Genomic DNA, 7,888 nt, shown 5'->3' on the forward strand with positions numbered 1-7,888 from the left:
TTTTTTAGCAAAACTAATTCGGATTTTTTTAAAATCTAGATCCAAATATTTGGATCAAGATTTAAATCCATTCCAAATATTTGGATCAAGTTCAAAATCCAGAATCCATTTTTTATAAAATAAATTTAAATTGAAATCCACATAATTTTAGATCCAAATAATTGGACTAGATTTTCAACCCAAATCCATTTTTTAGCAAAACTAGTTCGGATTTTTTTAAAATCTAGATCTAAATATTTGGATCAAGATTTAAATCCATTCCAAATATTTGGATCAAGTTCAAAATCCATAATCCATTTTATATAAAAGAAATTTAAATTGAAATCCACATCATTTTAGATCCAAATAATTGGACTAGATTTTCAACCCAAATCCATTTTTTTGCAAAACTAGTTCGGATTTTTTAAAAATCTAGATCTAAATATTTGGATCAAGATTTAAATCCATTCCAAATATTTGGATCAAGTTCAAAATCCAGAATCCATTTTATATAAAAGAAATTTAAATTGAAATCCACATCATTTTAGATCCAAATAATTGGACTAGATTTTCAACCCAAATCCATTTTTTTTGCAAAACTAGTTCGGATTTTTTAAAAATCTAGATCCAAATATTTGGATCAAGATTTAAATCCATTCCAAATATTTGGATCAAGTTCAAAATCCAGAATCTATTTTTTATAAAAGAAATTTACATTGAATTTTCTAAAACTTGTGTCCTGAAGGAAAACATGACTCAGTCTGTACAAGTCGTCGGGCACGACTCGTCTGAGTTGTCAGGCCGACGCATCCTAGTCCCTTTGAGTCTTCGGGCCTGTCGGGCCCATTCGGGTCATCGGGCCCACCTAGCCCGTTCGGTTCTTCGAGCCCGTTGGCCCGTTCAGTTCTTCGATCCCATTTAGCCCGTTCGGGTCTTTGGGCCTTCCTGACACGTTCGAGTCTTCGGGCCTGCCTGACCTGTTTTGGTCATTGGCCCTGCTTGGCCTATTCGGGTCTTTGGCCCCTCTTGCCCGCTCGGGTCTTCGGGCCCGCCTAGCCCGTACGGGTCTTCGGACCCGCCTAGCCCGTTCGGATCTTCAAGCCCGCCTAGCACGTTCGGGTCTTCGGGTCTTTGGGCCTGCCTGGCTTGTTCGGGTCTTCGGGCCTACCTGGCTGGTTCGGGTCATCGGGCCCACTTGGTCCATTTGGATCTTCGGGCCCGCCTGACACGTTCGGGTCTTCGGGCCCGCCTGGCCCGTTTGGATCTTCGGGCCCGCCTAGCCCGTTCGGGTCTTCGGGCCCGCCTGGCCCATTCAGATCTTCGAGCCAGTCTGGCCCATTCGGGTAGTCGGGTCCATCTGGCTTGTTTGAGTCTTCAGGCCCGTTTGACCCGTTTGAGTCTTTAGGCTCGCCTGGCCCATTCGGCTCATCGGGCTCAGCATATATTTCTTGGTCATTGAGCCCGTTCAGGTCATCGAGCTCTCCCGAATTTTCTGGGTCATTGGGCCCAATCGACTCGTCTGATTTGTCGGGCCCTCCTAGCTCGTTGATATCTTTAAGCCCGCCCAACCTCTTATGGTCGTCGGACCTACTCGGTCCGTACAGGTCATTGAGCAAGGCCTGTCTGAGTCTCAATTTAGCCTAGTCCATCTCAACATTTAGCCTAACGCAACTAAAAATTTAAACTGAAAATCTGGATTAGATTTTTTGGATTATCCATATTTGAAAATCTTGATTTATAGAATTGATATCCAATCCATAAAATATATAAGATGTAGATTATATTGAAATCCAGATCCATTAAATGGATTTTAAATAGATTAGATTTTTAATAAAAAAGATTTTAAATGGATTGGATCAAAGCAAAAGTGGATTGGATCAAGAAAATTAGATGTTTTGCCCACCCTTAATTTTCTTGTAGTATCAGCTAGTGTGTTAAAATTCAGTAGGATGGTTGAAAATTTTAAATTGTTAATCCCTTTTGGTTCTATCGATCTAATCCGCCTAATTGACGGGTCAAATTGACTTGTATTTTTAATTGAAAATTAAAATCAAAATCAAAATAACTTAAAAGATTATTCTTTCTATATTATATTCTTTCATAGATTTAAATATATAATAATTTTATAATTTAAATCATTAATACTTACTATAAGACCCTAGAAAATGGCGTTTTAAAAAGTGATAGTGGTTTAAAAATAGTGAGACTCGATTATTTTAATAGAAAAAGGTTTTAGTATAAATAGAATTGTTATAAACGAGTTTCATTATTTTAAAACACACTATCTATCTAGAAACCACTTTTCTAGAGTTCTCTGACTTCTCTCTAGAGGTTCTGTCTCTCTGCTCGTCTGATTGAAGAACCGAGACCGTAGGATTGATCCTCTCGGCAAGCTCTTCAAATTGGACCGATCAATTTCTCCATTTGTGTAAGTTGAGTTTCTGCTCTCTTTTTAGTCTTTTCTATTTTTTGTTGCATGCGAGCTCTCTTCCGCTTGCATGCGACGTTTTAATCATCAATATGAGTCTTTGCTGATCAGTGATCATAACGGTATGTCTTGATCATTCTTGTGATGTTTCTATGTGTAGATAGAGCATCCTGTGGAGTTAGAGACGTTGACCTTTTTAAGACGTTGACGTTTATAAAGTTGTTTGAGTAGGATAACAGATAAGGGAAGCTGATAATTGAATTTAATTAAAGGATACAATGAATGTAATTGTGTGTAATCAGAATTTATTGTTTGAAGTGTGATGTAATGTGAATTGTTTGATGTTTGGTATAAGTGAAATTGTGATTGCATTGTGTGAATTGAGGTTGAATTGGGAAATGAACACTTGAATCATGACTCTAATTGGTATCATCTCACTTTGCTTGAAAAGCATTTTGAAAACTAGACAACACTATCGTGGAGGTGCCAATTTGGGTCATGAAATCAAGTGAAGCATCTCCCAACGAAAACCAGAATCTGTGCTGTTTTCTGGTATGAGGCTGAGCCTCAAAATTCAAGGCTGAGCCTTGAAAAATGCAAGAGGAACAATGCTGAGCGCCAGCCCAGCGGTGCCTAGTGTTGAAAAATGCGAGAAGAATGAGGCTGAGCACCAGCCAAGCGGTGCCCCAACACTGGGACACCTGCAGGTCTAGAACGAAATTTTAATGTTGAGGCTGAGCGTTGGATTTGAGGCTGAGCGCTGAGCTGCTAGATTTCATGTGTTTGTTGTTTTGATGTGTTTCATTGCATTAACTGATTTGAAATAGATTATTTTGACTGTCTTGGTATGCTTTGAGTGAGATTGGGTGAATATGGATCTGTTGTATGTGAATTATGGAAGAGTTTCGTGGAGAAATTCAAAGTGTGGATGAGTTTTAGGTTGAGGAGGAGGTTTCTAGTGGGAGCTTTAGTAGTGATCAGTTTAAGCATGGAGTTTACTAGTTTAGTTTAAGGGTATAATTGATGTATTTTTATAGTCATATCTTTTGTAAGACTATATTAATATATTGTGTACACTGGATTATCTGGTTTGGAACTATGATGAAACTCACTATTTTTACTAGTTTCAAACTGTTAAAAATTGGGATGTTACATTTATGATATGAGAGCAGTTCGTCCTTAGGATGACCTGAGGGTTGTGGGTTTGTCATGTCTTGTTTGTGTTAGAGTCCAATTTTATTAGAGTTCGTTTGTGATATGTAATTAAGTTCTAATTATCAATTACAAAAGAGAATGTAATATGTAAATGTAATAGATATTGAAATTTATCTAATTAGATATATGAATTATATGATTAAATATGCTTTTATATATATTGTTACCATTGTCGCCATCATTGTCAGTAGTAGTGCTGCCATTTGGACTGGTGATACCAAAAATTTGCTCCCCCTGGCCAGGCAACCATTGTGCTGCATGAATAATAGATATCAGAGTTGTGTAGTGATGCTTCGTTTAACAAGGGTGATTTGTAGTCATTAGGTATGTATAAGTATAAGAGTTATTAATTAAACATTCATAAATGTGTGAACCTAACCATTATGGTTAATAATGTTCATAGTTTCAATAAAAAAAACTTACTAGACACAATTGGAAAAATCAAGATTCAAAAATTATATATATATTTATTTTGTTTTGAACAATATTTTATTGGTTACATTTAAATTATATATATATATATATATATATATATATATATTCTTTTTTAGACACAATCCATTATGTTTGTTAGGTCAAAATTACAAAATAAAAAAAAATCCTTATACAGGTCGACTAAAAAGCTTGCACGTCATATGTTATATGAGGTGGGCTAAAGAAATTAGTCCACATTTTTTATCGGGACTTTATTAGAATTGAACTTACACCAATTTCCCTCGCTTCATCACTCACAAATACTCCATTAGCATGTTTATGTGTTGCTATCCATACATCTCCTCTACTAACCTTGTGACCACACTCTTTTTCCTATAAAATTGAAGAAAAAAATATATAACACGTAAAGTCAAAAATTAAAACAAAAAGTTCACATCAAGATATGTAGTATTGTCACCATTTCATCCATTTTCCTTGCAATGCTCTTAGATCCAAATGTGTGAGCAATAGTTTGCTTTATTCTATTAACTTTATTTTTGAGGGCATGCTCCTAATCATCAACGTATAAAAATTAATAACCATCAACCTGAACGATGTTGAAGAAAAATAGTTCCAATATACCTTTGTTTTTGAATTTAGTCGATAATCCACAAAAGAAGCCCAATGATCTCTATCTATTCTTGTTGGAGTCATTGCGATCAATTCATCTATGGTACGTGTTCCATCATTTCTAAGTTGTCACAATTCTTGTCGGTGGTCTCTCCACTTTAAGTTAAGTGATTTGAGGATGTGATTTATATGAACATTGGAATGGACATCAAACTAAGCCTTCAAAACATAAAAAGTTAAAATTAACAAGAGTTATAATATAATTAAATTAAACATTCAGCTTTTACAATGTTAACCTGGATAGTGTTCTTAAGTACGTCTTCTCTATAATTTTTAGGAATCTTCTTCCAACTAGAATAGCTAATAGGAAAAGAATTAGAGTTTCTTGCAATACTACCATAGAACCTATTCAATAATGCTCCACCATCTACAATTGGTTGACCCTCATTATTCCACTGCACAATAATCCTTTCATTAGGAGGTAAATGCCGCACATCCTTGATTCGTAGTTGTTTTGAAATTCTCTTTCCTTGATCATCTACGAAATGCGAGAAAATAATTATTACTAATTTATTTTAAAGACAAATATATGTATAATATATTAAGTAGTACTTTGTATATAGTTGTTTACCAATGACATCAACAAACCATGCTCTTTTTCGGGTTGTAGGCCTTTGTTCATCTACTTGCAACTCAGTCTCCTCAGTTTCTTCCTCTTCATTTTTAGAATATGAATATAATGTAATTGGTATTGTTGGTTTAGATACATGAAAAGATTGATGTGGTGGCTGAGAATTAGATTGAGGTGTAATTGGGGTTTGGCTAGTTGAAGATATCCTCACTTTCAAGGTTCTTAAAAATAATTGTATAGTATTACTAGATATAATAAATTAAAACAGAATATAAAATCAAATTGATATAAATAAAATCTAATGTAAAATAGAAGATATACAAAATACAAGTTTTTGAAAATAAACAAAGTGAAATAAATTACTTCTGTAATTATGAAACTAAGAAGCATCAAAAAAATCTCAATAACTATACAGATTTATGCTTAATACCATTGGATCAAACTGTAACACATTATTCATGAAATATGACAAGACAATATTATTATTATTATTATTATTATTGTTATATGACAAAACAAATTACTTGGCTGAGGTGGAGGTGGAGCATATTTAGGACCTTCTTGAATACTTGCTTGAGATGCAGATGGAAGTGCAGGGGAAAATGAAAATGAAGGATCTTGTTGAATATTTGCTTGAGGTGTAATTGGAGGTTGAATTTGTACTTCAAGTCCTAGAGACCAATCACATAATTACAAGTGAACTAAAAATGAATCAATATCTTCAATGGTAATGCAAATTTCATGAACTAGTGCAGGACGAGTATACTTACGTTCATGAACGCGTAAAGGAAGTTGAGTACTAGGTAGTGAAGAATGAGTACTCACTTCAGTTTTTGACTTGGACTTACTTGAGGTTGCAAATTTCATATTCAAGTCTCCTAACAACAACAAAAAATGATAAAGTACTCTATCATTCAAATGCATAATTGATTTCTACCCATCAAAGAAAAATATTCTAACAAAGTTAACAATGAGAATAAATCATGTAAACAAATTACTACAAATGTATCATGAATAAAGATTTTGTGAGGTGTGTCTATCATTGGATGAGGATAAACAATGAGAATAAATCATGGAAACATATTACTACAAATGTATTGAATAGAATGTCACCGACATCATTCTTCTTCTCCCATTTCCCTTCCAATCACGGAGAATACGAGAGGTGGGGGGAGGTTCAAGAGGTATTCATATCAAAGAGACTAAATCAGAAAGGCTAGAGATTTAGGTTTGTAAGATTTTTCAGGATTTCTAATCCGGAGGCTCTTAAAAAGCAGTTGGATAACATTTGGATTGGCAATATAAAGATCCATGTAAACATGCCAAAGTATTGAAGAAACACAAATCTATCAAAACCAGTAGGAAACACAACTAGGGAAGCATACCAACCTAACAGAAGGGAGCAACTGAGATATAAGAAAATATGGCTAAAGAAAACTAATAAAACATATGCCCAGGCGGTAAAAGGGAGAGTAGATAATGAGGATTGTAAGCAAATATGGAAGGGTATGGAAATCTAAGTGAAGGAAGAGGCAAAGGAATGGCTTCAACGAAGTTATGTTGGGAGGGTAAACAAATTTTGCAACATAGAGGATATAAAAGAAAGCTTCATTCTTAATGATTTGAGTTTCATTAGGTTGAGGTATTTGGGTGACAATGTTATGCTCTTAACTGCTGAAGGGGAACAAAGTATTGAAAAGGCTATTATTGATAATCAAGAGTGGCTCTTAGATACATTCGAATCACTTTCTGCCTGGACCAATCAAACTAGTATTAGGTATAGAAGAGCATAGGTTAGATGCAAGGGGATGCCAATATTTCTTTCGGGTTGGGAATGCTTTGAAAAAGTTTATGCTGCCATTGACACCTTGATATCAATTGATAAAATTGAGGAGTGGGATGAAATAGAGTATGTAAGAGTAAACGTATGTCTGCCAATTGAAACAATAGCAACAAGGGGATTTCAGATGAAAATCAATGGTAAAATCTATCAGATTTCTTTTTAAGAAGAAACAACTTTCTTGACGATCCTGAAGTGTAGTTGTGAGTCCTTGGAAAAGTTGGAAGAGGATCACTTCTACTCACAGTCATGCATAGGAGATGACCCACAAAAATCTTTTGATTCAAAGTGTGGGAGCATTAATGAGTATGTCCGTTCACAATCAAATATGGCTGGTCGAGAGATTTTCTCTTCGGAAGTGGTGTCAAAGGGGCTGGATTGTACACATAATCAATCATCGGATTGGGTTGGAGCAGCTAAACATCACAAAATCAATAAGCAATCACAGGAGACATTGGAGATCAATTATGTTCACCATGATGTTACATGAGAAGGGGAAGCCTGTTAGTACAACATAAATGAAGGCATAAAAGGGGTTCAGATTAATAAAACTATGGTTTTGGAAGTTTCAGGGAAGGTACAGTGCTCAACGTGTGAACCAAATGGTCAAGGGGTAACAGCTATAACACACGTTAGTGATTCACTTGAGACATGTCAATCGATCACTAAAAGTGTGGACCAACATTTGGGCTCAATCCCCACCAAAGAGCATTTGGGCCTAGCCCAATTTTACAATTTGGATTATAATCCA

This window comes from Vigna unguiculata, chromosome 11, assembly GCF_004118075.2.
Source record: "Vigna unguiculata cultivar IT97K-499-35 chromosome 11, ASM411807v1, whole genome shotgun sequence".
NCBI lineage: Eukaryota > Viridiplantae > Streptophyta > Magnoliopsida > Fabales > Fabaceae > Vigna > Vigna unguiculata.